We start from the raw sequence: 23,533 nt of genomic DNA, 5'->3' as shown, positions 1-23,533 counted from the left end.
AGTAGGAACACCGGCGGAGGGGGTCGGTAACAGACATCAGTCGGTGATAGGCGTCACACAGCTTGAAACCGGGCATCCCTACTGGCACCAGGAGTCGAGTCGACTCGACAAAGATAGACAAAAATGTCCAAAAAGTTAGTAAAAAAATGACTAAAGGTACGTGCTCTTCCCGGATCTGCGCTAGCTGGCGCGGAAAAAAGAAGAACTGACGTCAGCGCGCGAGGGCGGCGTCTAAGTACTCCAGCGACATCATTCCGGCGATCACGACACCGACGACGGACACCGAGCCGCAGACGACGCCTACCGACGCGCAGGGGTACTGCTGACGAAAAACTTTCCGTATCCAGTCTGACGCCTGGGGGTAATTCTAAGGTAAGGAATCTAACACTAACGTGTTTCTTTCAGATTCTGTCTTTCAGATACTAGCTTTTTTGGCATAAGGATTTTCTCCAGTGTGGAGTTTCACATGGTGAGATAGCGTTTTTCTCTGCAGCTCTTCTGGCATTCAGAACACTCAAAGTTTTTCATCAGTATGGAGAATCGCTTATGATTGTGAGGCTGTGCCTATCAGATAGGAATTTCTGGCATTCACAGCATTGGTAATGTTTTTCCCCTGTGTGCGTCTGCTCATGTAGAGGGAGATTGTGTTTAAAACTGATGCTTTTCTGGCACTAAAATATTTTGATGGTGTGTTTTCTTATGGTGCTTGAAATTATCTCTACCTCTGAATCTTTTCTGACAATTAGAGCACTGATAATTTTCTTCTCCAGTATGGATTCTCATATGTTTAGTGAGATTACATTTAAGGCTGAAACATTTTTGGCATTTGGAGCACTGATAAGGTATTTCCCCAGTGTGGGTTCTTATATGCTGAGTGAGACTGCCTTTTTTACTGAAACATATTTGGCATTCGAGCACCTATATGGTTTTTCCCCAGTGTGGATTCTTATATGATTAATGAGACTGTTTTTTTGGCAGAAATATTTTTGGCATTCAGAGCACTGATATGGTTTTTCCCCAGTGTGGGTTCTTATATGCTGAGTGAGCCTGATTTTTTCACTGAAACATGTGTGGCATTCAGAGCACCGATAAGGTTTTTCCCCAGTGTGGGTTCTTATATGAATAATGAGACTGTTTTTTTGCCCGAAACATTTTTGGCATTCAGAGCACTGATAATGTTTTTCCCCAGTGTGGGTTCTTATATGCTGAGTGAGATTGCTTTTTACCCTGAAACATTTGTCACATTCAGTGCACTGATAAGGTTTTTCCCCAGTGTGGAATCTCACATGCCCAGTTAGAAGTGATTTAAGTGTGAAATCTTTTGGGCATTTAGAGCACTGATAAGGTTTTTCCCCAGTGTGGGTTCTTATATGCTGAGTGAGACTGGGTTTGTCTCTGAAACATTTCTGACATTCAGAGCATGGATAAGGTTTTTCCCCAGTGTGGGTCATTGTATGTTGAGAAAGAGCTCTTTTGTCAGTGAAACATTTCTGGCATTCCGAGCACTGATAAGGTTTTTCCCCAGTGTGGATCTTTTTATGCTGTGTGAGTCTACTTTTTAAACTGAAACATTTCTGGCATTCAGAGCACTGATAAGGTTTTTCCCCAGTGTGGATTCTTATGTGCCGTGTGAGTCTACTTTTTACACTGAAACATTTCTGGCATTCAGAGCACTGATAAGGTTTTTCCCCAGTGTGGATTCGTATGTGCCGTGTGAGTCTGCTTTTTACACTGAAACATTTCTGGCATTCAGAGCATTGATAAGGTTGTTCCACAGAATGGGTTATTGCATGTTGAGAAAGACGTCGTTTGTTAAAAAACCTTTCCTGGCATTCAGAGCACTGATAAGGTTTTTCCCCAGTGTGGATTCTTGTATGTTCAATGAGTCTGCTTTTGTAACTGAAACATTTCTGGCATTCAGAGCACTGAAAAGGTTTCTCCCCAGTGTGGGTTCTTATATGCCGAGTGAGACTCTTTTTTTCACTGAAACATTTGTGGCATTCAGAGCACTGATAAGGTTGTTCCACAGAATGGGTTATTGCATGTTGAGAAAGACGTCGTTTGTTACAAAACCTTTCCTGGCATTCAGAGCACTGGTAAGGTTTTTCCCCAGTGTGGGTCCTTGTATGTTCAGTAAGTCTTCTTTTGTCACTGAAACATTTCTGGCATTCAGAGCACTGGTAAGGTTTTTCCCCAGTGTGGGTCCTTGTATGTATAGTAAGTCCTCTTCTGTCACTGAAACATTTCTGGCATTCAGCGCACTGATAAGGTTTTTCCCCAGAGTGGGTTAATGCATGTAGATATAGACTCGATTTGACACTAAACCTTTTCTGGCATTCAGAGCACTGATAAGGTTTTTCTCCAGAGTGGATTCTCATATGTTCAGTGAGTTTCGATTTATGGGCGAAACTTTTCGGGCATTCAGCGCACTGGTAAGGTTTTTCCCCAGAGTGGGTTAATGCATGTAGATATAGACTCGCTTTGACACTAAACCTTTTCTGGCATTCAGAGCACTGATAAGGTTTTTCTCCAGTGTGGATTCTCATATGCACAGTGAGATAAGATTTACGCCTGAAACTTTTTTGGCATACTTTGCACTGAGAGTGGTTTCCCCCAGTGTGCATTGTGTCAAATTCTGTGAGATAAGATTTATGGCTGTATCTTTTTTGGCACATGTAACTTTTTCCCCTAACTTAGGTTATTTTGCCTTGATTGAGGCGGTTTTGAACACTGAATTTGTTCTCACAGTCCGTGTTTTTATAAGGTGTATTCCTAGAGTTAATATCTCTACGTTTAGTTTTCTCTTGCTTATATGCCACAGTAAGAGTGAACCCGATTTTAGAGTTAGGCTTGTTTAGATAATGTTCAGCATTTATCTCTAAAAGAAATTGTGTGTAATCTTTTTAACACTTGAATTGAGCAAACTATGTCTGGAAGCAGTCCTGTAACACCTGTCGAAATATTTCTAGCAGATAATAGTCTTTAGGTTATAGCCTATCCGGCAGCAACTTATTTTGTGACTGAAGATTTTCTCAAATCTATTTGTATAGGTTCTTAGCAATGCAGTGATAAGGTGTTAGTCTGATATTTATTAATTAAACTGATAAGTACCTTTTTGCACTGACGTAATGGCAGTAACTGAGGGCGTTAGAACGTGCACAGTACTATTGTGGATCACGAGTCTCAGAACATCAGTTCCTTTTACCCTTTCTATGTTTGGTGTAAGGTTAAGTTTTGTAGTTCTGAAGACGAGGATTTATTTACATTACCTATAGCACAACTGTGCTCATTTAATCCATTTTTATATTGAACAGTTTTACATATCACTCATTCACAGCAGATACTGTTGAGGCGATTTACATAGAATTACAGAACAGTACACAATAAAAAATAAACAATCTGAGATGGTTATGAACACAATAAAGTGGTGAATTTTTAAGGTTTTCGCAAGAGTTAGCAGAGTGGGTCGTGGTTTTCTACCCAGAGTCAGATAGTCTCAAACTTGTGTAACTGGTTAAAAACAGTTGTTGAACAAAGGTGATTTTCCATTCTTTTGGTTGTTAACGTGTCAGCTTCAGAGTCTTCTCTCAGCGTCTTTTCTTTGATGGTCTGCAGAAGAAACCTTTTGTTATAACTTTCTTTTTATGCAGTGTGTGCTTCCTCTCTGGAATTACATGATGTTTTAGATGAAGGTTATTCTGTACACAGATATGGATTTGCTCTGGGTTAATGAAATGCTAAATTAGAGACTTCACTTACAGTATAGTACTTTCCTCAGCTCCCACTTCCTCGCCACACCTAGATTTTGGAAATTGTTTAAACATAGAATGCTGGATGTCCTTCAGTTTTTCAAAATAATCCTTCTTATGGCACAGACTTCAGTTGCCTGGTGCTAAATCTTGCTTTCTTCGTCAGTAATTTCAATCACCTATAGTATTAAAATTAAATAGTTAATACATGAAAATTTCCCAAAATATAATTTACAAGCCAAATCAATGCAGAGTTGCAGAATTTTGAAAATGTTGAGCTGGTTTTCATACAGAGCAGAGTGTAGAATTGTAGCCTGAGAGTACTTGGATGTAGGAGTGAGGATTTATAGAATTTTCAACATTTTATTAAGCTCACAAAGGATACATGCACCCTATGGACTTGTAACATTGAATCCCAAAGGCAGAAATTAAAGTCATATGGACTGGCACCAAACAGATATTTAAAAAAGGATACTATTAATTAATTTTTAATGTAGATTTCTGGGACGGGAATTTCCCCTCCATGGACAACAGGCGTTTCCCCTGCCCTGAGTTACCACCTACTTGTATCTGGTATCCTGACTTTTGAGTTCTGGTCTCTGCTGCACACAAATCTATTGTGTGCTGCGAGGACTATGCCTAGACATATCCCTCAACTATGTCCAGAGTATGAATCAAGGGCAATGAAATTAAGGAGTACTTTCATGTGCTCATTTTATTCCACCTGATTATCAGTTGTTAGGTTTTTCTGCACCTGGATGTACCGGGTGCAGAAAAACAGGACACCATTTTTTTCCAGACAGGAAAATAAGACTGAAAAGACGCACAAGACTCTGGGTGCAGCAGAAGCAGCCAAGACTTATGCTGTTTTTATACAAACTGGGAGAAACACACAATTCTTCCCTTTGTTAGACATTTCTTTACCCTCCCCTCCCCTGCTTCACCCATCGCCCAACCAACCACATGCATTTATCTACCACCTGCTTAAAACAAGTGGTAAATAAAAGCAGAAAAACACTATGAAATAGTGAATGGCATGTGATTTGACAGGCAGAAGAATCTGTTCCTTGTGGCAACTCCCCTGTCCATGGCGTCAAACTTGTGACTGCATGTTGCTGGGGTAAATATACCACAAAGTTTAAAAAAAAACAATTACATTAGATTTTTCAGCCACTCCAGCACTGTGCAACTTCTAACAAGGGACTATGAGAGGTCTTGGACCGGTCCTGTGACCTGGAGTGTCACACCAAGTGTTCCCTTATTTAAGCCAGAGGAATGTCATGGGTTTAACAGCTAGAGCGGTGGTGGCAATGCACCCTGTTGTAAGGATCAATAGCCTGATGAGATCTTTGCATCATGATCAGTGGAGTGGCGTCCTGCTGACACACCTATGTTTATTTTTTTTGTTTTTTGTTTTTTATTAGCAATACATGAGTATTCAACTCACAAGAGTACAAACAAATTAAAGTATAGTGAGTACATGCGTCTTAACCATCACACCACATTTAAGCATATACATTTAACTCGGACAGTTCCATATCAGACCGACTTCTTCTGGTATGCCCAACTTTAGTACATAGATTAAACACAACAAAAAAAAATTGCCATTAAAAAATCCAAATAAGATAAAACAGGACCCCAAATTTGTAAGCCTAGCTTTCGCTTATGCCTACCTTTTAATGCATACAAACTATACTCTAAATTAAATTTAGCCTAGAACCTAGCCCTCCAAGCCTCAAACTATGGGGGATCCCTTTGTTATCAGCTTGAAGCTATACATAGCCTTAATACTGCTGTTGCTAAAAAGTTCAAATATATAGCATTCCTTGGCACACTATCAGCATTTACCCCCATCTCTACACCCAACAAAAGCTGCGTAGGCGACAAATCAATAGGTGTTTCCAAAATAGCAGTTAGAAATGTATCAACATGCTCTAATAATTCTTTTAATAGTGGACACGTACAGAAGATATGCATCACATCTACATCAGGGTTATCACAGCGAAAGCATTTCCCCTCCTGTCCACCACCCCATTTGGCAATCTTATGAGGTATCATATATAAATAAAAAATTGTTTTATAATGTTGGGCAGACAGGTTAGCAGTCATAAATTATCGACTAGCTAATTCAATGGAGGTCTCCAAACTAATATCAGAACATCCTAACCTGCTTTCCCACTTACGATTATGTTCTTACAAATCATTGGATCTTGTTTCCAACATACAACTATATAACCCCCCTATTCTTACTGCTTTTCGGCTAGCTTCAATAAGAGAATTAGTCTGAATATTCCACCGGGCAGTGAGGAGATAGTTCCTAATTTGTAAATATTTTTAAAAATCTGCCCGGGTATATGGTATTGTTCCATGATCTGATTAAACAATTTCAGACCCCCTTCCGTATACAAATCCCCCACTATTTTTATACCCTTACTCTGCCAGTTCTGCACTGTCCTATCCCAAAATACACTCGGAAAGCAAGTAACAACAGTTAATGGGGTATACCAGGAGACTTTCTCTATCATGAACATTTTCTTAATAGCTTTCCAAACCTTCCAAGCTGCTAATACAGTCTTGAATCTTGTGCGCTTATAATAGCTCCAGTCTAGGTGAATGAACAAACAGTTTTTTGCATCTGACCCCAGCAACATATGATATATAGCAGGAGATTCAGCAGCCACACTTGGCCCTATTCCAGTAAAGAGTATATTCATATGTTGGAGCATGCATGCTTAGTAGTAGAGTGTAAAGTCCGGTACAGACCACGCCCCAACCGCTCTAGGTAACACCATAAACCGTGCAGCTCTGCGGGCCTTCCCTCGTGCCCATATAAAGTTCATACATAATGACTGTAGGTGTGTCAAATGAGTGCGTGAGACTTCAAGTGGAACACATCTAAAAAAAAATACAGTACTTTTGGCAGGATCATCATTTTCAGCATATTGCACCTGCCAACTAATGACAGATGCAAGCATTCACACCGATCAAGCTGTCTACACACCCCTTGTAAAAGCTTCCAACAATTAGCGCCAACTAATGCTGGTGCCGACGTCCTTAATAGCACTCCTAGATATGTTACTTCCTGTGAGACCCTTGGGTCATTAAAACCTCTAACATTATGGCACAAGATTTGCGTTTTGGCGGTGTTTAATTTATATCCCGAGACAGACCCATATTCTGCAGCGAGATGTTCTACTGCCTGTATTGCTGCTGCAGGTTTAACAGAAAGCACCGCAACATCGTCTGCGTAAGCCAGAACCCGATATTGTTGCTGCTGAACAATAACAGGCTGTATTTGTGGGCTATGGTCAAGCATTTTCAAAAAAGGCTCTATATACAGGGCAAATAATAATGGGGAGCAGGGGTAGCCCTGTCTAGTACCCCACTTTATTACCACTTTTGACTCGATGCCCAGGGTACAGATCTTAGCGACAGGTTGGCAGTATAGCGTTTGTATTGCTACTATATATTGCTGCCCAAAACACCGCTGCCGCATTACTTCCCATAAAAAACACCAAGACACTCGGTCAAACGCCTTCTCGGCATCTAACAAAATAAGGCTCAGCGGGTCCCCAGTAGCGTTGGCGTTATCTAATAATGCAATAACTCTACTAACATGATTTGTAGTGCCACGCTTAGGGATAAAGCCATGTTGTCTAATAGACACAAGTGGCGATATTACCGTGGCAAGCCGAGTGGCCAACATTTTTTAATACATTTTGCCATCCGCGTTTAAAAGAGATATGGGGTGATACGATGCTGGAAGCTACGCTGGTTTACCTTTTTTCTAAACACAATAATACTGGCTTTGCCCCACGATTTCGGTGCCAATCCACCTTGTGCTCTTTTAAATATTAATAACATATCATCTTTTATAAACTCGAAGAAAGCTTTATATACCTCCAATGGTAATTTATCAGGGCCCGCAGCCTTACCAATTGCAAGTTCCTTAATAGCTTCTTCGAGTTCCAGCATTGTAATAGGAGCTTCTAATCTCGTTACATCCTCCTCCCCAATATCTTGCTCACACTGTTGAGATACAAATTTCTTGACTTTCTGGACATCATATTGATCATCCATGTATAATGCTTCATAAAAACTTCTGAACACCTCCAGTACACCATTCTCATTCTCAACACGCTGGCCATTACTATCCAAAATGTAATTGATTCTCTCAGCTGCCTCCTTCATCCTTAATTTTTGTGCCAAGCACCTACCGCTGGCCTCCCCATATTCATAGTTAAGTCGCTGTCTTACTACATATGTTTTAGCAGCCTCTTGGCTCCATTGGAGATTTAATTTCGCCTTGATCTTTGACACTTCTACTACTAATGCCCCAATGTCCCTACCCATATGTATACCCTGAACTAGAGCCTCTTCAGCTCTGACCAGACCCTGATATAGCTCATGTTCCTTTAACGCCTGTTGCTTCTGATTATACAAACCATAACTAAGGGTTTCTTCCCTAAAAGCAGCCTTGAATGCATCCCAAACATACTCAGGATCAGTACTACCCCGATTAATACGAAAAAATTTAGCTATCCAAGCCTGCATATACACAATAAACTGCTCATCCAGGAGAAGGGAGAAGCTTCCGGTCAAAAAAAAATGCCCTGGGTTTATTCAGAACTGCTACACCTGGAATAGATGACACACCTATGTAATGCTCCATTTCTCTGCCTGTGCCCAGACTTTGCACTAACATCATGTGCGTGTTTAGGGTGTTGGTGTGCGTAGCATAAAAGCAATTTGAGAGTGCGACAGAGTAAACTGCATCTCCTGCCTGCCAGTTGTGTATACAAGTGGGACCATCTAATCCTCTTTTATACCCTAGTTCAAAGTCCTCTGTTACCAAGGAATAATGTGCTCTACAAAGTACCCAGGTGCCTGCTGTGACACCAGGGATGGTGTCAGCCTGACAGTCTATCTAAGTTGAAGGGACATCACCTGCAGGCTGAATTACTTAATGGAGAAGCTTTGTACCTGTCCTGAAGAGCCAAGAAGTCTGCCTAGAAGCCTGCCTGTCTGGTAAGAAAGGGAAATGACTTTGACTATCCAGCAGGAGGACAAGGCTGTCCTGGAAGAAGCAAGGTCCGACACATCCTCGTTATTTGTAGGGCGGGCCGGAAAGCCATCCAGCAGGACCAGCTAGTCTGAGGGACCCCTCCTCCCCTGCCAAGACTCTCCCAACAGTTCAAGGCAGAAAATAAAACTCTACGACAACGTGATTGCTGAGGCCCAGTTGGACGATTGTGTGCTGCCAACTGCCCGTTCAAGGTTGAATTTGCCAAATTCCTAACACAACAGGGTCTGAATCTACTGTCTTCCTGGAGAGCCTGTGTTGGGCTTTTAGCTGCTGAATTTCTGAATACTCTGTGTCAGAGGTCCATGAGGGACTACAACTGCTCCAGTGTCTGAGCTTACGCCTGTGGTCCAGCCAGCCACAGTGTGGCCTCGATTGCTGACGGTCGGGCCTCCAGAGGGGCTGCACTTACCGACAGGCCAGGTGTGACTGCTACCTTGGGACTGCTGATCTTCAGGCAACTGCAAAGAAAAGACAGAGTGGGTGCCCTACTGTATGCAGCCCTACATCCAGGACAAAAGCTCTCCACAAAAGCCTGTTGGTGGGTCACTGCTCTCTCGAGTGTTCGGGCGTGCCATTCAAGTGCCGGGAAACAGGAAAGAGACCCAGACAAGACTGACTCATCCTGTGGAAGGATAAAACGCTTACGACAGAGCATATACACATTGGGGTGACTAGAGTGACAGAACTGCACCTATACTATATTCATGATACTCCTAAATGCCCCAGGGGGCAAGAGGGTATCAGAACCGGACGCACCTGTCTGCAGCAGATGGTAGTCTGGCATCCCTGCACTATCTTTTCACCCAGACTGTCCATAAAGATGATTTCAGAGCCGCTACGCACATAGCAGTGGGAATCACAGACCATTGGCTGGTGGAGGTGCAACTCGATAGTCCGGTTGTGGACTTCATGCTACCCCCAAGGGGTGATCCGTGATATTTAAAAGACAAGACGTTCAAAGCTCGTATGAGAGATGGAGCAGACTTCTATTTTAAGGAGAACGGGCGGCCTGTTGAATCAGCTTACGTGCTATAGGATGAATTCAAGCCAGTGATCCTTGAGGACACTTACAACAAAGGGGACGGAAATACTGGGAGAGACTTCCTGAAAGACCAGACCCTGCCAATGCTAATGAATGAGGACCGAGACGCACTAGACCAAGACCTGACAGTAGACTAAATAAATAAGACAATAAGAACCTTGCAAACAAGACAAGCAACAGGGCCTAATGAGCTTCCCTCAAAATTATATAAAAGCATGATGGATAAAATCAGGGAGTACCTCCAGAAGAGGTTTAAGACTGCCTGAAAATAAAGGTGTCTCCCAGAGGACCAAAGAACGTCTGAGGTGGTGGTCATCCCAAAAAAGGACAAACCAGTAACTGAGTTTGGGTCTCATAGACCTCTCTCCCTGCTTAATTTTGAGACTAAGGTCCTTGCATAGGCCCTAGCGATCTGCCTGCTGACAGTAGCTTTATGCCACACTAGGGAACGCGCTTAAATCTCCGACACCTTAATGGAGTACCACATGCAACAGGGGATTCCTTTGCTGAACCAGTGGCGCTGCTGTCATGCTCTTGTATGTGGCCCCTCTAGTGTGCATGCGCGTCAATAACACAGTCTCCCGAGTCTTTGCCGTCCGACAGGGATGTTCCTTGTCTCCTATGCTCTTCACACATGCGTAGGTTCGCCAGGATCTCTCATATGGGGTATTCCAGTTGATCAAGAGTGGGATGAGAGAATCTCCCTCTACACTGATGTTTTGGTGTAGGATACGTAATCAGCCTTCTCGAGTGAACGAATCCTACAAATCTTTCACATATTTGGAGATTATTAAGGATATAAGATCAACTGGAAGAAGTCCTTAATATTCCTGCTGGTGGCAGGGACCCTGCGGCTGGACTCTACGTGCACAGTTTGAGTGGCACTACATGGCTTTAAATATTTGGGCGTGTTCATTACAAGAGAGCCACGGGCAGGAACATACTTCTGAAATTAGACCGGCTTCGCTGGGATGCCCCACACTTGTGGGCGCTCCCGCTCTCCTTACTGGGCCGAGTGGCCCTATTTAAAGTGATGACCCTCCAGGGTTTCCTGTACATCGTGCAAAAAACGTCCTTTAAGATCCCACCTGACATTTTCTTTTAAAAGGTAGACTGAGAACTTCAGCTCCTGTTTTGGGATGGTGGCTCTTCAAGCTGAGTAAGGTGCAGAGGGGAGTTCAAGGTGGACTGGCGGTCCGGAGCATTCGCAAGTATTACTGGGCCACGCAGCTGGTGGCAGTCACCAACTGGGTTTTTGCGGACCGTGAGGATCCTGCTTACCGGGTAGATAGATTGGCCATGGGCAAGAGAGGTTACCCCACCCCGATGCTGTATCGAAGAAAGTATGAGTGCGCCCTACCAACTCATATCCAAACAGTGGTAAGGGTGTGGAGAGAGGCTACCAAGTGTTTAGGCTGAGAAGCCAAGCTGACTGAAATTACTCCACTGTATGATGGTGATCTTTTAAGTGCAGTGGGAGGATTGCAGGGCTTTACAAAATAGGGATTGATTAGCTTAGAACGCCGGGCGATGTGTGGAGGAGTCAGGCGCTTGTGTCCTTCACAATCCTACAACAACGGTATATTAGGTGACTAAAGACGGTTCTGACATTTGCAGGTGGGTCAAGCTCTGCAAATGTAAATGTAAATGTCAAGGTATTTGTAGAGCGCGCTGCCACCAAGCGGCTATTACTCATACCGCTATGGAACCCCTCCTGGCTTTCCCTGTGAAGTGTCCACTCCTGGGCACCCCCAGGGTGAAGCCAGGCATCCTAGCGCTGTTGGGGCCGGTGTAGAGGTTAAGCAAGCTATTGCCCAGAGTTGCAGCGAGGGACCCATGATTAGACAAGGCACGAGGCGAGAATTGTCAGGTCTGAGGAAATTGAGCCCAAGACCCGCCGAGGCGGGAATTGAACCCTGGTCCCGGGCTAGACCTCTGCATCAGGGTCTGCCGCTCTAACCATTGAGCCACACTCCTCCGAAAAAGCAATCTCAACCATCTATAGGAAGTTTATCTACAATTCTCTGGATCCCTTGGGGATGTTTCAGGCGACCATTCACCAACTTTTGTGTTTTTCAAAAACAAGCTTTCAAAGCTGGAGTTGATTTTTAAAAACCAATAACTAATCACCCTCACACCCTTGGAACTTTCTCCCTGATTAATTTTCTCCCAGGAAGTGGGTTTCATTTAAAAACAAATTCTCATCACGACTGCCAGGTATTCCCTGGTGGTCCTGAATAAGAGAAAAATACCTCAGACTGCCTGATCTAGAGAGGAAGGGCCGTCCGATGTATTTACATCAATGCCACTCAAGTAAGGCTGGACAAATGACAATCCAGCTGACTTGCATTAGGTCAGGCAGACCATCCGTTTGTTGGACATGATACTCCACCACGCTTGTGCAGGAGTACCCTGCTCACCAAACTCTAAATCAAGACCTTTATCTTGTCTGTGCTATGCATGTATCTATAGTTCTGCTTCATTATGTCCATCAGTGTTTGTATTAGTTACCTGTTATTGAGGCTTGTGTGTTTAGTACAGCGTAATCTTACGGTGTGTGTGTGTGGGTTTATTGGAACCCTGCGGTTTAATCTGCACTTGTTGTTTATGCCGTGTTATCACACCCTTGTAATTATAAAAAGTATGTTACAGGCGGCCAGGTGTCTCTTGCCCGTGACTTCTGCAGAAGTAATGGTGCACAGTTAACAGCAGCAACATTGCAAAGTGTCAAGAGCCTGATTTAGAGTTCGCTGGCAGGGTTAGTCAGACAGAACCGTGACGGATATCCTGGCCGCCGTATTACAAGCACCACTGAATATAATATATGAGAGCCTCATTTCTTTCTTTCGTACTTTCTATTTCCCTTGTTTTTATTATCTTTACTAGCTGTACCCGGCCACGCGTTGCTGTGGCTCAGTCTGGTTAAATGGAAAAGAAAGAAAAGGACAAGCGCACGTTTCTAATATGTTTAATTTCACAATGCTTGTGGGTATACAATATTTTTTGTTGTTCCATTGTCTGTGCAGATGTAGAGATTGTCTGGTTTTCCGACTCTAGAACACCCAACATATAATTGTCCCTGTGAGAAGCAAGATCTAAACCGCACAATTCTAAAGATTGGCCCTGAGCTTTTTAAAAAAAAAAAAATTTAAACAAACTGTACAGTATCATAGCAAGTACCCATGTTTTTTTGTTTTTGCTGCTTGTTATCCAGTATTTACCGATATCAATTTGATACATGTTTAAATCACATCACATCAGTTAATATAACAGAAACAAACAGTACAGATGGTAGCTTTTGGACGCATCCTTAATATATAACATGTAACAGAACCGCAGGTCGCGGTTGCATCCTGTTCTTTTAAATTATGTTGCAAACTGAACCAACTCCTCCCCCCTTCCTCCACCCACTTCACGGTCTGCCATCCTGACACCAACTGTCCATCCTAATATATGTAGACTATTGCCTCTATGCGTCCCTTGTAGTTGTTGCGCATCAACCAAATCAATAGGGTCTGTTCGGGCCTTCGATTAAAAACACGCACGTATTCGACACACGTGTATTTGAATCCAACGTTGTGTATATAAAAACACGCACGTTTTCAAATCCAATGTTGTGTCAAAACTTCAAAGCAATCGGTGGAGTACTTTCGGAGATTTTAGATTTTGAACAACGAACAGTTACATTTTTATTTATATAGATAGATTTCACTTTTTTTTGTCCTCTTTCTTATTTCTTTTTCTGTTTCTCTCTATTCCTGGCTTATCTCTCATTCATTTCTTAATTTAAGAATGCTTAGCCCCTAAAGCATTTTATTAATTCATTTGCATTTCTTCTTTCCTGTCATGGGGATGACTGCACAGATATCCTTACAAGTAGGATCTTTTGAATTCTGCATGAACCTGTTTACTAATGGTCCTAGTGGAAGGTGTCATTTAGAAGTTAATTATATGTTTCTTATGTGAGGTAGGGTGGGTATGTGTGAGAATGTGTGTGAGTGAGAGAGCGTGTGTGTCTGTGTGTCTATGTTATGTTATTTGTACTTGTAAAGCGCACTGCTACCCTAGGGTGTCCTGCCGTTGAGTACTGGTGACCTGGGGAGCATCAGCTGTTTAGTGGGAGAAGAATCATGTTTTCAAACCCTTGCGAAAAGAAAAAAGGTTTAGCGCATTTCTGAGATGGAACGGAAGTTCATTCCATGCTTTGGAGGCACAGTGGAGAATACTTCTGCCTCCCCAATTAGTTTTCTTAAAGGTGGAGGTTTGGACTAATTTGGATCCGGAGTAACGTAGGAACATACCATGTAAGTCTGGTTTTAAGAAACTCCGGACCAATCCCATTAACCGCCTTAAAGACGACACAAAGTGCCTTGAAGCGTGATCTAAGTGGAACTGGGAGCCAATGCAGTTTCTTAAGTTCTCCTTTGACCGAAGCAAACCTACGGGTTCCCGTCAGCATTCTCGCTGCCGCGTTCTGGACCAGTTGCAACTTGTTCATATGTTGTTTCTGAACATTAAGATAGAGGCTGTTGCAATAGTCCAGACGGGACATAATGAGTGTAGTGACAACCGTCCTTAGGTTTTCTGCCGATAGGAAGAACTGATTTTTTTGCTGAAGTTACCTGATTCACTAGGTCCCCCATGGTGAGTTTGTTATCCACCATGACTCCCCAATTCTTAGCTTTCCTAGAGAGTGTAGGGCACGATCCTAGATCCTCCGGCCACCAGTCTGGGGTCCAGACCCAGGGATTATTGCCAAATTTTAACACCTCAATTTTAGCTGAGTTGAGTTTTAAACAGTTGGACGACATCCAGGTGGAAATAGAGCTCATGCAATTATAGAACCTCTCCCCCGCCTCCCTTTCCGCACCCTCCATCAGTGATAGCACAATTTGTGTGTCATCAGCGTAGGAGGTGAGCTGGAAACCAAACGACTTGATGACACTGGCCAGGGGTACCACTTAGATGTTAAAAAGCGTAGGGCTCAACGCCGAGCCCTGTGGCACCCCGCAGGGAAGTGAGAAGGGTTCCTAAGTGTTGCCATCTAAATCTACTGTCTGAGCTCTGTCAGACAGGAAGGAATGTAGCAGTTTCCATGCTGAGCCCTTCACACCAATATCAGAGAGCCTGTTCAGCAGGACCTTACGGTGGACCGCATCAAAGTCCGCGGATAGGTCCAGGAGGATTAAGATGGCATTACCTCCCCTATCCACTGCTTCTCTGATTTCCTCGGTTGATTTTATTAAAGCCAGTTCCGTTCTGTGAAAAGCTCTAAACCCATATTGCGATGGGTCCAAGGAGTTATTGGCAGAGATAAAGTTGCTGATTTGGCTATTTATTTCTTTTTCCAGTAATTTGGCAGGTAGTGGAAGCCTAGAGATAGGACGATAATTATTCGGGTCCTTAGGGCCAAGATTACTTCTTTAGAAGAGGAAGCACAGAGCCTTTTTCCAATTTTTGGGAAAAATTCCAGTCCGGAAATCTGCATTAAGCAGGGGTGTGAGAGACGTTCCAAAAGTTTCCGGAATTTGCTTAGCAATTCCAACAGGACACGGATTACTAGGGGCACCTGATTTTAGCATAGACAACAATTTGCCCAAATCTGCTTTCTCAATCGGGGTGAAATGCTCCAGTAGTTCTGCCGGGGCACCTAAGCTTCATGATTCTGTTAGATTGAAATCAGTCTGAGTATCATTGATTAGACCATTGAGCGAGGTAAAAAAAAAATCTACTTTGGTTTTAAAAAAGCCAGCTATTTTATTACAAAATTCTGCATCCCCCTGTTTCTTTGGAGTGGCAGGGTTAGCTAGTTTAGAAAAATCATTCCACTTTTAAAAAAGCCTTCCTTGGAGTCATCGGACCCGAGTAACTATCGTCCAATTTCCCAGCTTCCTTTTCTGGCTAAGGTTACTGAGGCATATGTGAAGTCAGTCCTGGCAGAATCTGTCGAGCATTTCAAGTGGTGGCACCACCGTTTCATTCTCACATACATGCTATTAAACACGGGGTTCCTCAGGGCTCTATATTGAGCCCTGCACTTTTTAACATCTTTGTACGGCCCCTAGTCCTGCTGGCAAAAAGCAGAGGGTTGTCATTGGTTTCATACGCCGATGACACCCAGCTAGTCATCACTTTTTTCGAGGAACTGCCAAGACAATCTCATCACATTGAAAGAGGACTTGGTAGCTATCTCTGACTGGATGGCAGCTAGTTGTTTACAGCTGAATGCTGCCAAGTCAGAAATTCTAGTGCTGGGTAGAGACAGCTCCCTCTGGTCAGAGCAGTGGTGGCCTGTCAAACTTAAACCTGCACCCCAGCCAAAGAAGGCTGTAAAATATTTGGGCTTTTCGATCGATAGCGAACTTTCATTTGATGTGCAATCCAAGGCCCTGTCTGGATCCTGCTTTGGTCTCCTAAGAGGGTTGAGGCCCCTACTTGGCTATTTTGCACCAAAAGTTCGCCAAGTCATCCTTCAGGCTACAATTTTGTCAAGGCTGGACTATGGGAACTCCTAATATTTAGGCGTCAACAAGTCCTGTATTGTCCGCCTGCAGAGAATCCAGAACCCAGCAGCTCGCGCCCTGCTAGCTTTGCCCAGATCTTGCTCAGTCTCGCACCTTCTGCCTAAATTGCACTGGCTACCGATAGCGAAAAGAATCCAGTTTAAGTCTTTGTGTGTGGCTCATAAAATATTGACCTACCAAGGACCGCAGATTTTGGCGAGTCTGCTGGCCCATTATGTAAAGAACCGCCTTTTGCTTTCAGCTAATGCGGGCTTGGCTTGCACTTCCCGTTTTCTCAGAGCTAGAGCGGGCGGTCGATCATTTAAAGTTCAGGCGGCACGCCTCTGGAACTCTCTTCCTACATCTATCAGAGGACTCCAGAACCATCTGGCCTTTCGTAAGGCGTTAAAGACCTGGCTCTTTCCAGCTTAGGCTCTTCTTTTTCCTTTGAAGTGTTTCAGCCATGGCTTAGTTAGCGCTGGGACACCCCGTCACTGGGGCAGCTATGCGCTTTATAAAACTTAAAACATTAAAAATAGTTCTAAACAATTCTTTGGAATTGGATTCGGCCATGGTATTTTGTAACGAGAAGTACTCATTTTTTAGCTTCCAAAAGAGCTTGCTTGTAACTGAAAATACAAGTTTTGTAATTCTCCTTCTCTGCTTTGTCATAAAATTTCCGCCAATTCACCTCTGCAGGAGAGGCCCGTTTGGGAGTCCATTTTTTGTGAGAAACAAGCTGATCACAGGCATCCAAAAGCCAATTATTATAAATGGTCGTGGCCTCCTCCACATCCAGCGGGAGCTGGTACATTTGGTTTTCCAAGACATTTCCCAGTCCCTCCACATCCAGCTTGTCTGAGTGTGAGTCTCAATATAGTATGCAAAAACAACAATTGATGGACAGAATGCAGAACAATGTCATACATTCACCCCAGTACAGAGATCTGGGCCTAAATCCATCGTTTTTTTCCACTCCACACCACCCCAGTTCAGACATGGCCATATGCAAATCGGTTTGACCCTGTGCCTCATGGGAACAGTCCAGCCCGAACTGCCAAGCCATGCCTTCCCTGGACTGGAAACAAGCTTCCGAGGACCGGTTTCTGGCATTTCAGCCGTCTTCAGCCAGGATAGCTTGACTACAGTGGTGTGGAGAGCATGGGACTCACGTCTGAGCATACCCATCCCTCTCGGGGTGACAAATGCAAATCTCAATATAGTATACCATAGTGTGCAGAGTGTCCAGTGGATCCCCAGAGATTTTACAGAGGTTAAATTAGATGATACTAATGCTCTTTTGTGGTAGTGTGGGGGAGCAGTTAGATGTATCCGGGGGTACTGTTAAGCACTTGTTGTACACACAGTGGCAATAATGACACACACTGTTGTACGCACAGTGGTAATAAATGACACACACTCAATGAATAAATCTGATATCAATTTATAAAATGATACTTGGTTAGATTTATTTTGCAGAACCACAGAATTTCATCTAGAGTAAATATGTTTTGCAATATTAGGACTGTCCAATATAAAAAGTGGATAATTCGTGCAATTTTCAGACTTTGCAATGTTAACTTATGGGGTGAAAAAAACATTCAACATACGTATAGGCAACATCCACTTACAAGACCATTCTTCGGAAGTTAAGGTCAGTATTGGACAAGGTTCAGTTCAGAACCAACAGTGCACCACCAGCGGCACGTGGGCGCCCAAGTGCAAGTTCAAGGTTAGAAACCCCATACAAGCTAAAGGAGACTGGGGCAATCGGACAGAGGCTGCTTACAGGTAAGTAACAGCGGCTTGGAGGAAGTAGGTGGTCAGGAACTGAAGTTCATGGACTGGGGATGCCACCTAAAACCTAGATTTAAGGGCGTTACAAGGGAGTGACAGGTAGTGTCCAATGGGCCCTTTGCCTGGGGTGTCTACGCACTCTAACATGCCCACCTTCTGTGAGATCCGACTTAGCGGATGGGTGCAGGTTTGAGTGTTTGTTCTTTGGATTTGCCGTGGCTCTGCTCACTGAGATTGTTTCCAGAAGGAGCTGAATGAAGTATAGACTTGCCCCGTGTGAACTGGCATACCCAATTTGGGACATTTGAGTAGACGCCCTCATTTTTGAGGACGTGTACACCAGTACCCGTGTCCTGATGAAGCCTAAAGAAATATTTGGCGGAAGCGCGACTGCGTCGACACCATTCTAAGGAGTCCCCTTATATTGATTTATTGTGTTTCGTTTCTGGCGCCTTCTTCTCTATATTTTTGTGTATAAAGAATTTACAACTTAGGCGCGGAGAGGATTTCCTTTATAGCTTTATATCACTTAAGGTTATAGTGAATACTGTTTATCCTAATTATTTTTCTTTCCTTTTGTAGGGTACACATTGTTTCTTTATATGTAATGTATATAATGTATTTGTATGATGTATATATATATATATTGTAAATATGTATCATCTATATATTATTTTTGCTGTTGTGCCACCTTGTCCTGTGATGCGTATATCTGTGTTTGTGAATTTGTGAAATCATATGCTTTACAAATAATTGTACATTACAAGGTAATTAAATATATCTTGTGTATAAAGTTTGTTGTCCAATTGATCCCTCTATACCCCCTTTGTTCTACTTTTTCATCCTTGTGATGTACCTAGCCCAGGTTTGGGAGGGTTATTTGGGCAGAACCCCTGCATTATTTTTTCACCTTCTGTGAGAGGAGGACACAGTCCTAGCCCTAACTGGATAAGTCCCATCATCTTCAAGATGGTGGGCACTGAAAAGTGTACTTGACCTAGCCTCCAGCACCCGTGGGGAGGAGTTGGCAGAGGGGGGCTCATCTCCTCTTCTATCAAAGGTTTACCACCTGTCCTGCTGCCAAAAAGGGGTGAGGACAGGATGGAGGCCAGCTCCTTCGAACAGGAGAGGCTGGGGTCGCATTACAAAGGACGCAAGACCTCTGAAGCTCCCCACCACGGATGGCTCGTCCTGTGCAGGGGGAGATGTGAACACCTCCACCCAGGAAAGGCATTGTTCTCAGCCTCAGAGTGCGCAGGCACTCTCCCCTGAGGTCAGAACACACTCTGGTGGTAGCAGGCTGGCTCAGGCCAGTCAAGGACCATTCTGAGGATTGGTAGGTTTCATGGGACCCCTCTAAGGGGCCCTCTGCGTGCAATTTTTAATAAAATCGACACAAATCAGTGCAGGTTTATTGTGTTGAGATGCTTGGTGATAAACATCACATATTTCAGTGAAGCCATCATGGAGCCGGCGAACTCATAATGACGAGTGTCCAGCCTATGTACTTACCATGACTTCCCTGGTCACTTACAATATCCAGGAATCGACTAGGATATTGCAGGGGCATCAGGGGCATTTCATGCAGATATGCCCTCACAGGGGGGAGAGGATGTGGTGCAGCAGCAAGAGCTGCCGTCTCGGGAAATGGGGTTCCGGGCTCAAGTCTCTGCTTCAGCGCAACATCCTGTGATTCTGGGCAAATCACTATCTCCCGGTGCCCATAGACAGCGTCTGTAAACCCTCACAGGTGATGAGCTGCAATATATAAATCTGTGAACTTTAACTCCCTGCCTGAGATATGGGAAGACACCCCTCTAGCAGTGTTCATGGGTATGACACACAGGTCGGCTCTTCAGTTTTGTCTGCAACAAGACACTCAGGCCGCTGTGGCAGTATGCATGTGCTTGGTGAGGGGCCCCTTAGGGTGGCATAATGAATATGCTACTTACCAGTATGCATCTTTTCTTGGCATGTAGGGCTGCTAACATTCATATCTATAGCATAGATCGCCGCCTAGTATTGGGTCCGGATGATTGCACATTGTTGTCCTGGAAGAGTCTTCGAAGTATCACGAGATAGGTGGCTTCTCCCTGGACTACAGTGCGCATGGGCATCGACTCCATCCCCAGATTGTTTTTAGCCATTGTGGCAAAGATGGAGTGTAATAGTGTAAGCGATGGCCATGCTAATGATTGAATGCAAGAAAAGTCTGCAGTCGCTACGGGCGCCGGGGAGGAGGGCGGGCGATATGAATGTAAGCAGCCCTACATGCCAAGAACAGATGCATACTGGTAAGTAGCATATTCAGTTCGAGGCATGTGGGCTGTTAAATTCATATCTATAGCATAGAATACATAGCAGTCCCTCCATTAACGGCGGCCGCCCGTGCCAGCTGCAGAAGTTTGAAAAAGTGTTTTAAGAACAGCCTGTCCTACAGCTGCCTGCTGTTTGGAATGCACATCTACACAGTAATATTTGGTAAAAGTATGTGGTGTAGACCATGTGGCTGCTCTACAATTGTCTTCCAAAGGAATGTTACCTAGGAATGCCATGGAGGCCCCCAACTTGCGTGTGGAGTGTGCCCTGGGGGGGACCGTTAAAGTGCGCTTAGCTTTCTGATAGCAAATCTGAATACACTTAACGATCCACCTGGCTATTCCTGCTTTGGAAATGGGGTTGCCTTTGTGCTGGGCTGAGAAGGCAACAAAGAGTTGCTGTGTCTTTCTAAAATGTTGTGTTCTGTCAATATAGTACATTAACGCCCTTTTGACATCAAGCGTATGGAGCATTCTTTCTGCTACTGTTTCTGGGTTTGGAAAGAATGCGGGCAGTTCAATGGTTTGATTGACATGAAACTGCGACACCACCTTAGGAAGAAACTTGGGGTTAGTGCAGAGCACCACCCTGTTTGATTGAATTTGTATAAATGGCTCTTGTATCGTGAGCGCCTGTAGCTCACTAACACGTCTTAGAGACGTGATGGCAATGAGAAAAGCCACTTTCCATGTCAAGAACTGAATCTCACATGAATGTAGAGGCTCAAAAGGTGGGCCCATCAACCTGGTGAGCACCACATTGAAGTTCCACACAGGAGCCAGGGGTCCTGGGAGGAATGACCCGTTTCAGCCCTTCTAGGAAGGCTTTAATGGCAGGCACCCTGAAAACAGAGAGATGCTAAGTGTATCCGAATGGAAGCATATGCTAGATTGCATTTGTAAAGATGTAACAAATAGCAGATGATGTTAGGAATGGATGCATCTAGCGGGTTGATATTGTGTTCTGTACAGTACATGACAAACCGCTTTCATTATGCTGCATAGCAAGCTCTGGTAGTGGGCTTTCTTGCCTCCCGGATGATGTCCATGCATTCAGGAGGCAAATTAAGGTAGCCAAACTCTAAGACCTCAGGAGCCAGATCGCCAGATTGAGCTGTTGCGGATCTGGATGCTGAATGTCGCCATGGTTCTGCGTCAAGAGTCTGGGTGTGAGGCGCAGCCTTTGATCCGGTACCACGGAGAGTTCTAGAAACGTGGTGTACCATGGTTGGCGTGCCCACGTTGGAGCAACCAGGATGAGCGTCATCGAGTGTTGCTTTAGCTTTCTTGCCACCAGCGGAATGAGAGGTGCTGGGGGAAAAGCGTACGCAAATTTGCCTGACCAGTTCATCCATATCGCATTGCCCTGCGACTGTGGGTGAGGGAACCTGGCGGCAAAGCTTTGGCATTTTTCGTTTTCCCTTGTGGCAAACAGGTCTATCTCTGGATGACCCCACTGCTGAAAGTACGGGCGGAGTACTGATGGATGTAACTCCCACTCGTGCATCTGGTGGCTGTACCTGCTGAGCAGATCCGCCATCTGATTGTCCTTGCCCGGGAGGTGTTCCGCCATGAAGAAGATGTTCCTCTGAATGGCCCACTTCCACATGCTCTGAGCCAGATGAGACAACTGTGGAGAGTGTGTACCTCCCTGCTTTTGGATGTAGTACATGGCCGTCATGTTGTCCGTCCGGATCAACACGACTTTGTTGCACAGATGTACCTTGAAGGACTTGAGTGCCATGAAGATTGCCATCAGTTCTAGGTAGTTGATGTGCATCTTCCTTTGCTGCGTCGTCCACAGTCCCTGCACCGTGTAGTGGAGCACATGAGCTCCCCATCCCTGGAGAGATGCGTCCATTGTCAGGATAATCTGTGGCACAGGCTCTTGGAACGGTAGGCCCTTGCAAAGGTTGTGTGGATTCCACCAATGCAGAGAGTTGTATGCCCGACCGGTCACCAACACTAGGTCCTTCAACTGTCCTTGAGCCTGAGTCCACTGATGCGCCAAGCATTCTTGGAGCGGACGCATATGCAACCGTGCGTGTGGGACTATGAAGATGCAGGAGGCCATCATGCCTATCAACTGCATGAACACTCTCGCTGGGAGTGAGTGTTGCGGTGTGAACCTCTGGATTAGCGACTGGATATGGTCGATCCTCGCTGGGTTTGGCTGAGCTGTGGCAGCCAGAGTATTTATCGTTGCGCCAAATACTGCCGCACATGGGCTGGCTAAAGGTGCGACTTTGGATAGTTTAGTGAAAACCCCAGACTGTGAAGGAGGTGAATGGTGTGGGACATGTCTGCGGCGCACTGCTGTGCCGACTTGGCCTGAACTAGCCAGTCGTCTAGGTAAGGGTAGACATGTATGTTCTGTCTCCTGAGGTGCGCCGCTACTGTCGCCAGACATTTCGTGAACACTCTGGGGGCAGTGGTCACTCTGAAGGGGAGGACTTTGAACTGGTAATGCCGGTTTTGGATGGTGAACCTGAGGTATTTCCTGTGGGATGGATGGAGTGGTATGTGAAAGTAAGCATCCTTGAGGTCCAAGGTTTCGAGGAAGTCTCCCTGGTTTAACAATGGAAGAACCTGCTGCAGTGTCAACATGTGGAAGTGTTCTGAGAGAATGTACTGGTTCAGAGGCCTGAGGTCCAGAATCGGTCTGAGTGAGCCGTCCTTCTTTGGGATTAAGAAGTACAGGGAATACACCCCTGTGCCTTCTTCCTCCACCGGCACGAGCTCTATTGCGCCTTTTTGCAGCATCACAAGAACCTCCTGCTGCAATAAGTGCAAGTGCTCTGCTGACATAGGACGTTGTCTTGGGGGTATGTTGGGTGGAGTGGATGTTAACACCAAACAATAGCCGAACTGGATAAGTTTCCTTACCCACCTGTCTGTGGTGATGGACTTCCAGACTGGCAGGAACTGTTGGAGTCTCCCCCCGACAGGTGTTGGATGGTCGGGGGGCAGTGACAGGAAGTCACTGTTTGTTGGTGGCAGAGGAACGGGAACTGTTGTTGCCTCTGCCTCTGCCCTTG

General features: G+C 44.6%; 1 long non-coding RNA gene across 1 annotated transcript in view; it reads right to left on the bottom strand.

The window, feature by feature from the left end:
• Window positions 1-1,882: 1,882 nt before the first annotated feature.
• The window catches only part of LOC144807988 (uncharacterized), a 398,457-nt gene continuing 376,806 nt past the window's right edge, over window positions 1,883-23,533 (bottom strand). The window contains exons 3-4 of the long non-coding RNA XR_013606553.1: window positions 3,760-3,928; window positions 1,883-3,664 (exon numbers count right to left, since the gene is read on the bottom strand). This is a non-coding gene — a long non-coding RNA (uncharacterized LOC144807988). The remainder of the gene's footprint in view (window positions 3,665-3,759; window positions 3,929-23,533) is intronic.

This window comes from Lissotriton helveticus, chromosome 1_2 (assembly GCF_964261635.1).
Source record: "Lissotriton helveticus chromosome 1_2, aLisHel1.1, whole genome shotgun sequence".
NCBI lineage: Eukaryota > Metazoa > Chordata > Amphibia > Caudata > Salamandridae > Lissotriton > Lissotriton helveticus.
Note: the sequence above shows the minus strand (reverse complement) of the source record. Positions and strands in the feature narration are given on the sequence as shown.